Raw genomic sequence first — 16,104 nt, forward strand, 5'->3', positions numbered from 1 at the left:
AGAGAGAGAGAGAGAGAGAGAGACAGACAGACAGACAGACAGACAGAGACAGAGAGAGACAGAGAGACAGAGACAGACAGAGAGACAGAGACAGACAGACAGACAGACAGACAGACAGACAGACAGAGAAAGAGAAAGAGAAGGAAAAAGTGCAGGAACATTGTATTTTTCCTTCCAGTTGTAGACCTTGAAAATAAATTTGTGTTCATGGATAAAGTTCCATGAGTTTAGGGCACATACCTCTTTTTGTAATTTATTCAGTTTCTATACTATGACTCCATAGGAAGTATCTAAGAAAAACAACAATAATGCTGGTATTTGTCATGACAGTTGTGACTCAGGGCATCAGTGGGACATAGAGAAGAATTCTTGCTGAGGAATATGATCCTTACTTGATTCTAATTTTATCTTTGTGGTACAGCTTTTAAATATGAGAACAGCTGGTGTTGGGTAAATCTGTCCTCACATGCTGTATGAGGTTGATATTAAACTAAATATTTGAGATTAAACCCAAATGCAAAGATGTGGAAATGGTTAATTAACTTCCCACATTTCACTTTCTGCATCTTTTTTGACAAGACTCATTCATCATGAACTCCTACCATCAGTCCAGTTTGAAGCTTAAGATTAGCAGAATGTGTGCCCTAACCTAAGGTCTCATGTTTCATAAAGGGTAAAGCAAAATTCTTTCACCCCATCCTCCACCCTACTAATAAAATGATAGCTATTACATACCTGATTTTGTTAGTAACCTCTTTGTCTTTCTCCCTTGAATAAAAGGTTGCCACCAATGCAACTGTGAAGCCCACACTTCCACTTGGCTGGAATGACAATCCTGTGTGACCTCTGAAACTTTGCATATGCTGGGACCTCAACCTCCTGGTAGAGTCTCCCCCAGGTGACTAAATATCTTACTAATTGTTAAGGAATGAATAAGGGCAGTGAGCTCAGAGAATAGTCAGGTTGCTGGCTCTTCTTCAGCTGACTGGATTACTAAGGTAGGAAAGCACTAAAAATAAATTGGGGCACAAATTCTTCTGCCAGGAGTTGAGTATGGAGATAACTTGTCTGCCAGAGGTGTTGACATCATGTATTCTTCTAATACACAGTGCAAATAAGAGCCAGGGTGAAAAATGGACTTGGCCACCAACTAGCATTGGTAAAAGCTTGAGCCTTGTCCTCACACATCCGTTGTCCTTATCAAATTCCCATATGTAGTCCTTCACTTTCTTTAGAATATAACAGAATTTATCAAGGTGAGAACTGGAAATTAAACTCAGAGCCAGGGTCAGGGGAAATCCCTTGATCTCTACTAGTTTCAAATATGTTTTTGCTCCATCTCTTCCATCCATTGGGCTTCCATGTTTCCCCAGAGGAGTCAGCTTCTACAATAGTTGGAAATGTTAGAAGACCTCTCAGGATGTCAGTTCTCTAGAGCCCAGAGATTGCACAGTGATCCAAGGTACCTAACAGAGCAAAGGTTCCTGTTGCTGAGTTTCTGTTCCCATTGTTTCTCCAGATGCCCTGAGCAAAAAGCCTGTCAGTCAGAATTAATCTAAGGGTCTCATTCTTCCTTCCCTCCTTCCCTCCCTCCCTCTCTTCCTTCCTCCCTCCCTCTCTTCCTTCCTTCCTTCCTTCCTTCCTTCCTTCCTTCCTTCCTTCCTTCCTTCCTTCCTCCCTCTCTCCTTCCCTCCCTGTCTTCCTCCCTCCCTCCTTCTCTTCCTCCCTTCCTTCCTCCCTTCCTTCTTTCCTTCCTCCCTCCTTCTCTCCCTCCTCCCTCCCTCTCTTTCTTCCTCCCTCCTTCCCTTCCCTTCCCTTCTCCTTCCTTCCTTCCTTCCTTCCTTCCTTCCTTCCTTCCTTCCTTCCTTCCTTCCTTCCTCCCTTCTTCCTTCCTTCCTACTTTCTTTTCTTAGCATTCAGAGTTGAGCTCTACAGAATGACCCCAAGTTTCCCTGTCATGCTAGGTGAAGAGCAGATATTAACATTATCTTTTTGTTACCCTCTCCTTTCTCTTTTTTCCCCACATGACACCCCTCCTTTCTTTCTCTGACAATGCATTTTCTCTTCATCTTTGCCTGCTTTTTTTCATTTTCAGTTTTAGTTACTAGCAGATTCCGCCTGGCCTGGCCTCCCCCAGGGCAGAGTCCAAGGCCTGGACAACACTAAAGAGAAGGCAAGGACAGATGTGGAAGGTGCTGCTCAGTCTTGCCTGCTACTCACTCATTTTGGCACCCGCCTCTCGGGGCACACTGACCCGAAGGGATTGCTGGGAAATGTGAAGACTTTACCAGCTCCAGATGTTTGGATCCAGTCAGGGAATACTGAGCTCCCCCCAAGAACATTTTTGAAATCTTTCATGCATTTTGCTTAGTTCTTTACAGAATGAACATGTGAATGAGCCAATGTGCTTAGCCCTGAGAGTAGAAGCTGGAAGCTATTGTACTAACTTCCTACAAATAAAAAGCATCAGGATCATATTCTGTGTCCTGCTCCCAAGGAAGGAAAAACATTTGATTTTCCTAATCTATAGGATCAATTTAAGAAATCCCAGCCAACCAGCAGCCTTGGTTTCAAAGGTACTTACAGCGTTGTCAGTTGTCTTTCTTGAGTTCTGCTGTGCTGTCCCCACAGAAAGAGACCCTCAGGGCTGTGTGTGAGGTAGTCCAGAGTGTTTGGCAAGAAGGGGCACAAGCCGGATGACAGCTGTGTGCAGGAGGCTAAGTGTCAACTAGAGGAGCTGGAGAAGGGTCGTCCAGTTTCCCCCTATTGACCACATTTGAGAGTCCTGATCCTTCCCAAAGAGGACAAAGAATAGTGACCTTGAGCTAGCCACTAATAATTGCACAGCAAATCGAAACAGGAATGAAGACATAAAAGCCAGGGCCGAGTCAGTGTCTTGTGGTGAGCAAGGCATTTTTAGCTGGAATCTAAAGAATTTTGGAATTGGCATTTAAAGGAAATTTAAGCTGCCCATTGAAAACACTGGAGGCTAGCCACAGTTGTTTCAGTCTGATTATAATTTTACTGATTTTTGATAGTCATTTTAGCACTGGCTTCAGTAAAGCATCTATGTGGTACTGTAGATAGTCATAAGAAACACTTGATTTTCCTAAGTCTTAGTTTGTTTATTATTAGTAGAGACTGAACCTAAGACTTTTTCTCTGAACTATACCCTGAGTGAACCCCACCCCCTTTAAATTTTGAGACAGGGTCTGATTTAGTTGCTAAATTGCCCAGGCTGGGCTCAAACTTTTGGTCTTTTTGCCTCAGCCTCATGCTAGGATTACAGGTGTGCACCACCATGCTCAATCTTAATGTAATTTTTTTTGTTCAGTACTGGGAATTGAATCTAGTGCTTTTGCATTGAGCTGCAGAGCCTGGCTTTTTTATTTATTTGTTCTTTTAAAAAAATGTATTTGGTTGTTGCAGGGTCTCACTATGTAGCTCAGACTTGTGGTGATCCTCCTACTTTCAGCCTCCCCAGAGCTGGAATTATAGGTGTGAGCCACTACACCTGGACTCTGGCCGGTTCAGCCCACAGGGCTAGCATGGCATGTGGTGCCAGGTATCAAACTGCAGTCCCTGCACTTGCCTAAACTTGCCTAAGCAGGCATTTCAGTCCACTGAGCTATCTCACTGGCCCCCTCATTTTCTTTTTAACTGACAAATAGTTATGTGTATTTATGAGGTACAGTGTGACATTTCAACATGTATATATTATGGCATGACATATACACAAATTAATGTGTCCTGTCACCAAAAATAATTTTTATTTCTTAGTGAGAGGAACAGTTAAAATCTTATCTGTAGCCTGTTTGAAATATACAATACATAATTCTTAACTATGGTTATCTTGCTATGTGAGAAAACATTAGTATTTATTTTTCCTATTGGACTATAACTTTTTAAGCTGTTATCCAAACCCCTTTCCCCACTGATTATCTTCCTATTTATGGTGAGGTACTTTAAATTGTGAAAAGGCATTTTGTTCTCAGAAGCTTAAGATTTCTGTTTTATACACTGTTGATGGGTTGTGCCAAATTGATCAATACATTTAAAATACTGTACAATAAAAAGAATTGAGGTTCAATAGAATAAAGAAGGGGCTGGTGAGATGGCTCAGTGGTCTAAAGCACCTACTTAGAACAAGCTTAGCAAAGCACAGGGACCGTGGTTCAATCCCCCAGCACCACATGCCAGCCAGCCCCGCCCCCTGGTGGGCTGAGCTGGCCACACACACACACACACACACACACACAAATAAATAAATTAAAAAAAAATAATAGTCCATTTTGTATCTGTGTATTCAAAGTGGTTAGGATAGATATATAGTTACATTCTCTTAATGAATAGAGGGATTTGTTCTAATGGTGTTTGTAAATAGGATATCATGTCCGCATCTTGTACAGCAATTAACCCCTAGAAAGAATGTATGCAATGTGTTAATTATTGAAACTGTCCTACCAATTTGATTTGAAACTGTCTCATTGCTATTTGTTTCTCAATAAAATTATGAAAAAAATTTAAAAAAATAATAAAATTAAGAAAAATAGAATAAAGAAACTTCCTGTTACTGGGAACAAGCTGAAAATTTCTGTAATAAATAAAGGCTTTTACTCTAATAAATTCTAAGTTTAACAAGCCTTGATCGAGAATATACTGTTTACCAAAAATTGAGCAGCTAGGGAGTGCAATAGATCAAACACAAAGAAAAGGCTGAAGCGTCCAGCTACCTTTGCAGGAGGCAAGTGTATGAAGCATGGTGCAAGCATTTCTTTAGCTATTCAATGCAGTCAGTGCTTCTAAACACCTCAGAGAGGCCGTCTGTCTCATTTTGTTTCACTTCATAGTTCTCAAATTATTCTTGTTTAAAAATGACATCATGCTGTTGGTCCTAATAGAAGGTGGTAGAATTCAGTGTTATTCCATTTCTAGTAGTTGTGTGTGGGGGAAAAGGCAAATTATCCTGGAAGGACTCATTAAAAACAGTCTCCCTCATCAAAGGGTGGCCTGTGCGACCATAACTCATGCAACGTGATCACCAGTGCTGACAGCCTCAAGAGCTCCGTTACCTGCAGGAATCTGTGACTCAGCATCTGGCCCCCTGCGAGCAGGTTCTTAGCAGGCTGTCACAGCTCAAGGTGAGTTTCAGGTCATTCAAGCCAACTCTGCCTTAAAAACATTTCTTTAAAAAAGTGAGAGCCTAGAATCAGCAAAGAGAAGGCATCTGCCAAGGGAGTGAGTTCCTGCCATGGGGATGTGAAGAAAAAGTGTGAAATTTGAAAAGCAGAAGTTACAGAAGGTGTCCTTGGGAGCTGTAGGCGCTGATCAGTGAAGCTTTCTGGGTTATCTCATTCTATACCTTTCACCATCCTTGAACTATTTTAAACTCTGTTACATAGGGAAAAGTGAGGATTATACAAATTATTCTTGTTTATAGAAATACAAATAAATTGGGGTTTTTTGTTTGTTTGTTTTTGTCTTTTTGAGACAAGGTTTCACTGTGTAGCTCAGGTTGGCCTTGAACTCACTTTGCAGCCCAGATGGGCCTCAAACTCAGTGATCCTCCTGCCTCCAGCTCCTTAGTGCTGGGATTACATGTGTGTGCCATGTACAGAGAATTGTGTCTTGTGGAAGTACAATTGGCCACTAACACTACAATATTTTATTAGATCTCTTAATTAGGAATAAATAAAACTTTGCTTATTATTATCAAAGATAATAAACCTTTGTTTGACATATGTTCATTTTATATTTGTATGGCAGCCAACATTTTACCTTAAGAAGTATCTTCTAATGGAAAAAAAAAAAAAAAACAACAACAGCCTTTTAGTAAGCACTCTAAGTTCCTTCTGTTAAAACAACAGAATTTGCAACAATCTTAGCTTATATATTTAATTGGCTTTTACTAGTAATCTGTGAATCAGGGTAGTATCTCATTTTATAAACTAGAATTGATGCTTTACTAGAATAGATGCTCTTACTGGAGCTGACAGGACAGGTTTTGTTTTGTTTTGTTTTTTCTAGAGGTGGGAATAAAAAAACAGTATTTTTTTTCTTAAAACAGATTGATTATCATCCAGTTACTGTTCTTGTAAGAGCTAACTCAGAGAGGATTTCCCTATTATGCTGGCTCAGTTCACTGGGCCCCTTCTTTCTAAATGATTGCTTGTGTTTTCATGAAAAACTCTGTAGTCTTAGCTGGCTCCTTAAAGCTTCACTTTGATTACATGGTATTTAGCAGGAGAGTGTGTTTTGGTTTTGTTTTCTGGGGACAAGTGTAGGAACTCAGTCCAGAATAGTGTCCTCTTATAAGTTTTCCTCAATATTTCCTTCAGTGAGAATAAGTATTAGTGTCATTTATATGGATTTCAGAAATGGCTGAGCAATCTCATAAATTTTTTCTTGCATTTTCCTACTTTTGCTGATTATGTATGTATCCTTTTGGAAAAAAATGATTGAGGGAAATTTCATGAAACGTAAAATTAACCACTTTAAGTAAACACTTGGAGGCATTTATTAAGTTCATAATGGAGCACAAAACTTTCTGTAGTTCCAACACAATTTCATCACTCCAAAGTGAAGCCCCACAGCCATCAAGAACATTCTCCCCATTGCTTTTGTTCCATGTCCCCTAACAACCCTCACACTGGATTCCATCGCTGTCAATTTTTTGTTCTAGATATTTCATATAAATGGAAACATATAATGTACGACCTTTTGTGTCTGGATGTTTTCATGAGCATAACATTTTGGAGACTTATCTGACATTGTCCTTTGTAGTCAGAGACCACCATAGGGACAAAGAGCAAACTAACTCTTAGGCCTTTATCCTGTTATTCAGGTTGTATTTTCTCATGAGATAGAGAAATAAAGTGAGCTTTGCTAACAGTCATCATGTTCATTTCGGCCTACAAATGCCCAAAAGTCAACTAAAAGTAGAACAAGTTTTGGCTTTCATTTTGGACAGCTCTGAGTCAGCTCTTTATCAACTCTGCTTATCGGCATGGTAGTCAGATATAGAGTATCTGTCTACAAGTTGACAAAGTACAGTTCACTACCCCTAAATGTACCGAGCCCATCTTATTGCCCTTCAAGAAGAAGGATAACAGGAGAGGAGATTTACAGAGACACTCAGCTAAGGTGCAAGTCCGTACTGCCTAAGTCTATGGTCACCTTACGTTCCAACAGAGCTTCATGCAGCTAAGGTTTCCCCTCAGACTATGTGTATTCTTCCCATGGGAACAAACTGCCCTTCAGACCAGGAGGATGAACATTCAGCTTGAGCTATGAAATCACACTTGGGATAAGCAACTCTGCCCCAGCCCACTTTAGCTGATCCTTAAAAGCTGGCCTCTTTCCATTTAATCTTCCTTCCTTCCTTCCTTCCTTCCTTCCTTCCTTCCTTCCCTCCCTCTTCTTTCTTTCCTTCCTCCCTCCCTCCCTATCTCCCTCTCTCCTTTTTTCTTTCTTTCTTTCTTTCTTTCTTTCTTTTTTTCCTCTTTTTCTTTTTTCTTTTTCTTTTTCTTTCTTTTTTCTTTTTTTCTTTTTTTGGCGGAACCAGGGGATTGAACTCAGGCCCTTGCACTTGCCAGGCAAGTGCTTGTTCTACTGAGCTATCTCCCCAGCCCCTTTTCTTTTTCTTTCTTCCTTCTCTTCCTTCTCCTTCTCATTCTTCTTCTTTCCGTTTTTTTTTTGGAGACAATGGAAACTGGTTTTCACAGGATGAAAAATGGGCCCCGAGTGGGTCTTGAAATAAAGATATTTATGGCTTCCACAAGAAAGCAGCAGATTCAAGGGCATGAAGGATAGCTAATTGCCTGAAGAAACATGGAAAATGCAAAACAGCAAAATTATAAAACCTTTCAAATACTTCTCAGAATTGAAAAAGAGCATCTTGCTTGCTTTAGCGGAAAAGCATAAGCATGTGCTGGAATGTAAGAAAAGTTATGCATGAATTATTGCCCTCAAGCAATGTACCTGGCAAGCGCTTGCTTGAGTAAAACTCTCAGCCAACTGTATTGATGCAGGATTTCAAACAGCTGATGAAGTGTTGGGAGAACATTAAGGCTCAGACCAAAAGAAATTATAGCCCATGAAAGGAGAGAGAAAGTTAAGCGGAGCATTAGCCTAACGCTGAGCACCCATGGGCTGGGGAAGGAGAAGATCGCTGGTTTGCTGCCCGGCAGCTCTACTTGCTGCAGAGCCCGCTCAAGGCAGAGCCAGAGTCCCACCCAGATGCTGCTGTCCAGGAATCATTTGCTGTTTCAAACAGAGAACTGTGAGACGACGAGAAAGAGCTCGTGCATTTCCCAGTACTTGAAGGGACCTCTTGACCTGAACCCTCGTGTTACGCTGTCAAAATAACAGCCAAAAAAAAAATGTCAGGAACAAAACCTCTCAGGAGGGTGCTTTAGAAAAGATGCATGGGGGGCTCCTCAGCCAAACTGAAAGCCGGACCCAGGCCGCCTTGCCGCCGGCCTCGCAGAACGCTCCACCTTGGGCCGTCCTGTTTCCACCTCGTAAAGATGGCCGTGCGGGGTCGCTGCAACCTTTAGACTAATGATTGTCCGAAACATCGCCTCCATCTGTAGTAGGGCACCAATGCCTCTGCTCTGGAAAAAGATATTGGTCCAGAGCAGTTTCCAATCAATGAACACTACTTCGGATTGGTTAATTTTGGGAATACATGCTGCTGCAACTCCGCGATTCAGGCGTTGTATTTCTGCCCGCCATTCCGTGAGAATGTGTTGGCATACAAGGCCCAGCAAAGAAAAAAGGAAAACTTGCTGAGGTGCCTGGCAGACCTTTTCCACAGCATCACCACACAGAAGAAGGATCGGTGTCATCCCACCAAGGAAGTTCATTTCAAGGCTGAGAAAAGAGAATGATTTCTGTGATAACTACATGCAGCAGGACGCACACGAGTTTTTAAATTATTTGCTGAACACTATTGCAGACATACTGCAGGAGGAAAAGAAACAAGAAAAACAAAATGGGAAATTAAAAAAAAATGGCAACATGAATGAACCTGCAGAATATAATAAACCGGAACTCAACTGGGGCCATGAGATTTTTCAGGGACCACTCACCAATGAACCCCGATCTTTGAACTGTGAAACTGTTAGTAACAAAGATGGAGATTTTCTTGACCTTTCTGTTGATGTGGAGCAGAACACTTCCATTACCCACTGTCTGAGAGAGTAAAAAAAAGTATATGTGGTCTGCAGAAGAGTTTCACCGAGCAGAGAGAAGATCAGAGTGGAATCATTAGTCACTGAATGGAAAAATTAAATTTTAATCTTCAATACAAAAAACAGATGCATGAGGAAGAACACCATCAACAAATACCAGTCTTACAACAGTAGCTGATGCAAATGAATAAGGTGCATGTGGCTAAAACCCTGCAGATAGAGCAAGAGTGTGAGATGGCAGACGAGCAACATAGGATAAAAATGCGAGTGCTCAATAAAAAGAAGATGTGTTGGGAAAAAAACTATAAACTTTTACCCAGGAATCACCTATTTCCTCATTTAACTGATCCTATCCCAATCACCCTAAGACTTTGGGGGTGGTTGCCTTGTAATTCCATCTTGTGTGACAAAGTCTACAACATAAACTTGTGGGCAGTAACCTGTAACAGAGCTATAACTATTAGGAAAATTAGAGTGACAGTAGTCATTTATTTAAGAATAAATTCAGGTGAACAGCTGTACCCTATGTACTCCTAAATGGCAAAGAAGCTGTTGTGGTTTTCTGAAAATTATCAGTATGAGCGCTACAATTCTGAATACGATGCTTCTTAATTAGAATTCATGTAAGGAAAGGAAAAGCTGGCATCCTGCTTTTGTGGTTGGGCAGTGTGGTCCTCTTCATAAGAGTGAGCTCCCTGAAGACACTACTCAAGCTAGATTCTTTCTTGTCCCTGTTACATTATAATGAAAGCTTTTCCCTGTAAATTCATGCTTTGAATTTAGTTTTAATTTCCATTATTACTAAAGCAAGAAACCATGCTAGCCCGTGAGTCCAGTAGTAGCATACATCAGTACTTCGTTCCTTTTTGGGGTTGAATCATATTCTGTTTTATATACATACACCACAGTTTGTTTAACCATCTAACCACTGATGGACATCTGGGCCATTGTACTTTTTGGCTATTGTGTATGGTACCACTGTGAGCATATTTGCATATCCGTTTCAGTTCTTTGGAGTATATTCCTAGAACAGTAATTCTTATATTTAACTTTCTGAGGAACTGCCAAACTCTTTGCACAGAGGCTGAACTATGTTACATCCCACCAGCAGTGAATGTAGAGTCTAATTCTTTCACATTTGTGCCAGCCCTTATTTTCTGTTTTTTAAATTACAGCCGTCTAGTGGGTATGGAGTGTTGGGTGCCTATTTGTGGCTCTGATTTGCATTTCCTCAATGATTAAGGATGTTGCTTTTTCATGTACTTATTAGTCATACAGAATTTTAAACAATACATCATAGTTTGGATGTACTAGGAAGGCCAACTTTTAAAAAGAAATCTTTGATGATTCTCATGGTTTTATAAGTAATTACCTCCTAATTTATGTTTCTTATTTTAAGATTTGATTTATAACTTACTAAAGTGATCCCTATAGAAGAAGTTATATTTTTGGAAGTACACCTATTACATGATGTTCCCTTTTGTTTTTTTGATCGATGAATAAGTTTATTGGTCTTTATCTGAAAAATTTTCATGGAAATTTGTTCTTTGTGGCAAGTTGCTACATAGCACATCTTTTTTTTTCCCCCCCTGTTTTTGGCAGTACTGGGGATTGAACTTAGGACCTTGCACTTGCCAGGCAAGTACTTATTCTACTGAACTATCTCCCCAGCCCCTTTTCATGGAAATTTGGTTTAATGCTCAGGAGCCAATTTCTGAGCTCCGAGGAAGCTTGCCTTCTTTTGAGTTATCTGATCTTTCTTCTGGGCAACAGGTATTTTGGCTTATTTTCATAGATTGGATTCTCTCGTATAGCAGCCTGAGCTTTCTTATACATCTTCTCCATCATGTCTGGGGTTACCTTGTTCTTTATGTACTGAGAGAACTGTTTGTGCAAGCTTCTCAGTGGGTTTGGCATGGATGAAGTCTATGAAGGCCAAGTGGAGGGAGTGGAGTTGAATACAATGTGGAAAGCACTGATGATAAACCTGGTGCCTATTTTTTTAAAAAATAACTTTATTGAGAAACAAATAGCAATGAGACCATTTCAAAAACGATTACTAGCACAGTTTCAATAATTAACACATTGCATATTGTTGTCTTAGTGGCTATTCATTGTATAAGATGCAGACATGAAATCCTGTCCACAAACACTATTGGAATAAATCACTCCAGTCATTGAATTAAGAGAATGCAGCTGTATATCTATTTGTATCCCCCTTTTTTGTTTAGTTTTGTCAGGGAAGGGTATTTCATTGTCATTTAAATATTGTAGGTGTGTGAATTCAGCAAAATATTCCAATATAGTCCAGTAGTCCATTATAGTAGTGGGTTATCCATAGGCCTGGCAATGTCAGAAGTTGTTGACTTGAGCCTTTTACAGCTCAGCATATTAATATAGCTTTACTTTTTATACTTTGTTTTTATACTTTTCTGCTGGATGGTTAAGATCAAGATAAAGCAAGACCTATATAACAAGAATTGTAACTTTTGTATCTGCCAAGGTCAGTTAAAACCCCTCAGGATTTTTTTTTTTTTTTTTTTTTTTTGCAGAACCAGGGATTGAACTCAGGCCCTTGTGCTTGCCAGGGAAGTGCTTATTCCACTGAGCCATCTCCCCGGCCCCATCCCCTCAGGATTTATCATGAAACCCTGTACCACATTTGTAGATCCTTTGTCAGTGTCAGCCATGTGGATGAGTTATGACCATTGCTTGACCAATTTGCTCTCTGCGAAAGCTGGTGCCTGCTATTTGGATGCAGGCCTTTCCAGAACTGGTAATAATGTTTTTGGAGCACTAAAGGGTGCTGTGGATGGAGACTTGTCTATCCCTCACAGTACCAAATGATTCCCTGGTTATGGGTTTGAGAGCAAGGAGCTCAATGCAGAAGTACATCAGAAGTGCATCATGGGTCAGAATGTCACAGGTTGTATGCGTTACCTAATGGAAGAAGATGAAGATACTTACAAGAAACAGTTCTCTCAGTACGTGACGTTCTTTATGTTGTGTTTTTATATACCATGCTGGTTCTTCTGCAGTATTGAGCCAAGTGCTGTTAAAAAACTCAGGAAAAGCATTACCACAATGATAATATCTGTCCTTGTGCAACACTGCTGTATGAACTGTTTTATGAGCTACAATTTGCTTGTGGCTATCTCTTTGTGAGAGTGCTGATGTGCTTTTAAAATGTGTGTATATGGTACATTTTCAATAATGATAATAACTGCAAAAACACCACTAACATTTATTGATTATTTATTAGGTGCCAGATTGTCTGCTAGTTATTTTATATTGATCATCTCCTTTAATCTTAGAAGATCGTGAGCTCTTAGGGGTAGATTTTACACTTTCATCCATCGTCGCATCCCACCATCTGATATGGCCCTGCATTGGTTGAATGAGTACACAACCTTTGGAAATAGTTACTGTGATTATCTTCATTTTACAAGGGAAGAAGCTGAGACTAAGAAATGTAATTTTCCCAAGATCAGACAAATGGGCAGCAAAAGCAAAAGCTAGGTGGGAGCTTGGGCAAATGCTCTAGAGCATCTATCACATGGCCTGGAAGCTGCAGTGTTTAGAGAGCATGCTCACCTCTTTCTTGCATGTTCTACACAGTGGCCAGCTGTTTTAATCAAAGAAGAAACAATTAAATTTATTTCCTTTCCATAAAAATATCTATCAATGATCATCTGTGTGGCTAGACATTGTTGAGTATAATGCTGAGAAATGGGAGTTCAGATTATGTGGTTGGATCTGGTGATTTTGGATGGATAATATACTCTCTTCCCATTCTGTCTTTATAAAATGGGCATGTTGGATAAGAAATTGTGTGTTCCAGCAGTAATTTTTGTATCTGCCAAGTACTATTTAAGAAATAGTACTGATAAGGCACCGTGGACTGGTGTGCTGAGGATGAGGGTGATTGGTTTACTCTTTTACTCTTTAGGGCAAATAAAAGAAAAGGACTGCAAATGGAAGCCATCTGGTGGCAGTGGCCAAAAGTATATCATCTTGAATGGAAAATAAAGCAACCACTCAAAGAACAAGAAAGCCTTAGCTCACCACTAACTTCAAGAAATGAGATTTACTTGTATCCTGGCCATTTTCTTTGAGAAAGATAATACCTAAAGTTACTTCATATCTTCTAGATTCTCAGTGTTTTTGGCTCATCAGTGCATAGAGCTAAATAGTTTGGGAGAGTGTAGGGAGAGTGAAGTGCTCAAGAGAGGCCTAGTGGTCCAGTGGTTTTGGTTTGTGGTTGTCCCAGCCTCTTTTTCTAGAAATTGAAGAAGCTTTTGTAAAACTATCAGTTTTTTTGTAATACTGAAGATTCAACAGAGTTTTGCATGGGCTGTGGAACCACTGTATCACTGTCTAATATTCTCAACCTTTTTAATGTTATTTTGACACAGAGTCTTGCCGAGTTGCCCAGGCTGCCCTTGACGATGCACCCTTCTGGCTTCAGCCTCCTGAGGAATTGGTATTGGGAGCAAGTGCCATTGTACATAGCTCTAACATAGTTTTTAATGTTGTAAATTCTTCTTTCAAATTCACTTGATTAAAATATATATATGCCTCTTGACATTTATTTTTATTTGTTCCTAGGTAAACAGAATATTGCCTAGCAAAGCAGGTAGGTTAGCAAAACTTCAATGGCACTACTAAGGATTAAGGATTGAATCCAGGGCCTTTGTATTGAGCTATATCCCCATCCATTTCTCTTAATATTTTTTTTTTTTATTTGAGACAGGATCCCAATAAAATGCCTGCCTGTGGCTTGGACTTGCATGGTCTTGCCTCAATGTCCTTCTGTGCTCGTGTTATAGGGATATTCTTTTTTTTCTTTTTTTTTTTTTTGGGAACTGGGGATTGAACTCAGGCCCTTGTGCTTGCCAGGCAAGCGCTTATTCTACTGAGCCATCTCCCCGGCCCTGATAGGGATATTCTTGACATCCTATGAACACATATATTTTAAGGGAAAAGGTCATAAAGATAAAATACACTTTTAAAAGCCTACATACTTTATAATTTAACTTGGGTTGAATATTATATTCTCATTCTTTAGAGTTTTGTCAGTAAATGCACCAGATATCTTGTATATACAAAGAACTGTACTGGATGCTTCAAAAATTAAAAGATGACCCTTACTCTCTCAATCTTGTAAAAATATGAAACCTATGTAACTAACAGAAATAGATAGATAGATAGATAGATAGATAGATAGATAGATAGATAGATAGGGAAAGATGAGGAGAAAGTGAGTACAGGCTCATCTTTAGGGATCCATAATAAGTTGGAAGTTGTGATCTATTTTAATTTCCCTATAGAAATTGTTAGGAAGATCTCTTCAATAACTGGTACTTTGTATATTTACTGGTGTTCTTGTCCTATTCCTAATCAAATGAAACAAAAGAATAAAAAGTTCTTTCACTCAACAAACATTTATTAGCTAGGTCTGCTGGTGTGCACCTGTTGGCCTAGCTATTTTGGGGGCTGAAGCAAGGGCAGCACTTGAGCATCTGAGTTCAAGGCCAGCCTGGGCACGTAGCAAGGCCCTGTCTTAAACCAAACCCAAAACACTGGTGGAGTATCTGTTGTGTCCGAACTGCGTTGCTTGGAGTATAAGCTCTAAAAGATAAATTAACCTTCCCCTCAAAGAGCTCACATTCTGTGTGGAAGACTAACTCTTGGTGAGAAAGGGGGTTCATAGAGAGTGCACAATTTTATTTGAAATGGGGCCACCTTGTAAAAGAATGAGCTTAGCTGACTTGGGCTGCTGGACCGAGTTCTGTTTTTAGCCCTTGGGAGCAACCTCGGGATGTGTAGCATTCCAGGAGGGCAGCTGCACACTATATTCTGAAAATGACGAGAGCAGCACCTCTGTCTTTCCAGACTCACAGCTCTAACTTACTGGGAAGGAGAGCCGACCTCTCCTGGCTGGTGTCATTGGCCGTATTGTTCCATATAATTTTAGAGGGTGAAGTTGCAGATTTTCTTGCCTTTATTTTAATGAAAGGAGATATGGAGAAAGGAAGAGATAAGAGGATCATTATGAAAAGTACAAGCTGGGTATGGTGGCACATGTCTACAGGAGGATCGTGTTTAAGTCCAGCCTGGGCAGTTTAGTGCCTTACTGAGACCCTGTTCCTAAACATAAAATTTTTTTTAAAAAAAAGAGCTGAGGGTGTAGCTCTGGATGAAGGTCCTAGGTTCAACCTACAGTACCGCAAAAATGAATTAATCAATCATACAGATTTCACTTAGTGATATTTCTGAAATGCAGCAAGAGATAATAGTAATTATGATAGATAATCTTTATTGAGGGTTACTTTTGTGACAAGTGCCCTGCCAAGGGCTTTAACCTACAATGTGCAACTTAACTTGCATACAAGTCCTAAAAATTAAGTACGATTTTCATCATCTTTCACAGATAAGGAAACTGAAGCTTATAAAGATAATATACATTTCCTATGCCACCGAACTTGTAAGTATGCCTGTAGTTACTTAATAATACCTGCTGTCACTTTAGGCATTGGAAAGGGCATAGATTTTTATTTTTTATTTTTTGGCAAAACTAGGCAAGTGCTTATTCTACTGAGCTAACTCCCCGGCCCTGGAGAGGGTATTGAGATGAGTTTTATATTTGCTGTTTAACAGAGAAAATTAATGCTTACAGAGAAAAGGACTTCATTTACAACCTCAGAGCACAGTATCAGAGTCAGATTTAGAACTTATACCTCAGTTTTATGACTCTTTTAATCTTATATTATTTTGTATTATAAAACATAAAATTTTAACCTTTTGTATTATGAAATTTCAGGGCTAGGTATGTAGCTCAGCAGCACACTGCCTGCCTGGCAAGAGGAGAGACACTGACTTCAATTCCCAATATCAAAAATAAAATAAA

At 39.8% G+C, this 16,104-nt stretch overlaps 1 protein-coding gene and 2 pseudogenes across 1 annotated transcript in view; 2 read left to right on the top strand and 1 right to left on the bottom strand.

The window, feature by feature from the left end:
* Positions 1-823, bottom strand: part of Myot (myotilin) — a 42,648-nt gene extending 41,825 nt beyond the window's left edge. The window contains exon 1 of the mRNA XM_023716441.1: positions 736-823. The gene's annotated coding sequence lies outside the window, so the exon portion shown is untranslated. The remainder of the gene's footprint in view (positions 1-735) is intronic.
* Positions 824-7,837: 7,014 nt separating this feature from the next.
* On the top strand, positions 7,838-9,586 carry LOC101579692 (annotated as a pseudogene).
* LOC101588868 lies at positions 8,440-9,207 on the top strand (annotated as a pseudogene).
* Positions 9,587-16,104: the final 6,518 nt, after the last annotated feature.

This window comes from Octodon degus, unplaced genomic scaffold, assembly GCF_000260255.1.
Source record: "Octodon degus isolate 3935 unplaced genomic scaffold, OctDeg1.0 scaffold00048, whole genome shotgun sequence".
In the NCBI taxonomy this organism is placed as follows: domain Eukaryota; kingdom Metazoa; phylum Chordata; class Mammalia; order Rodentia; family Octodontidae; genus Octodon; species Octodon degus.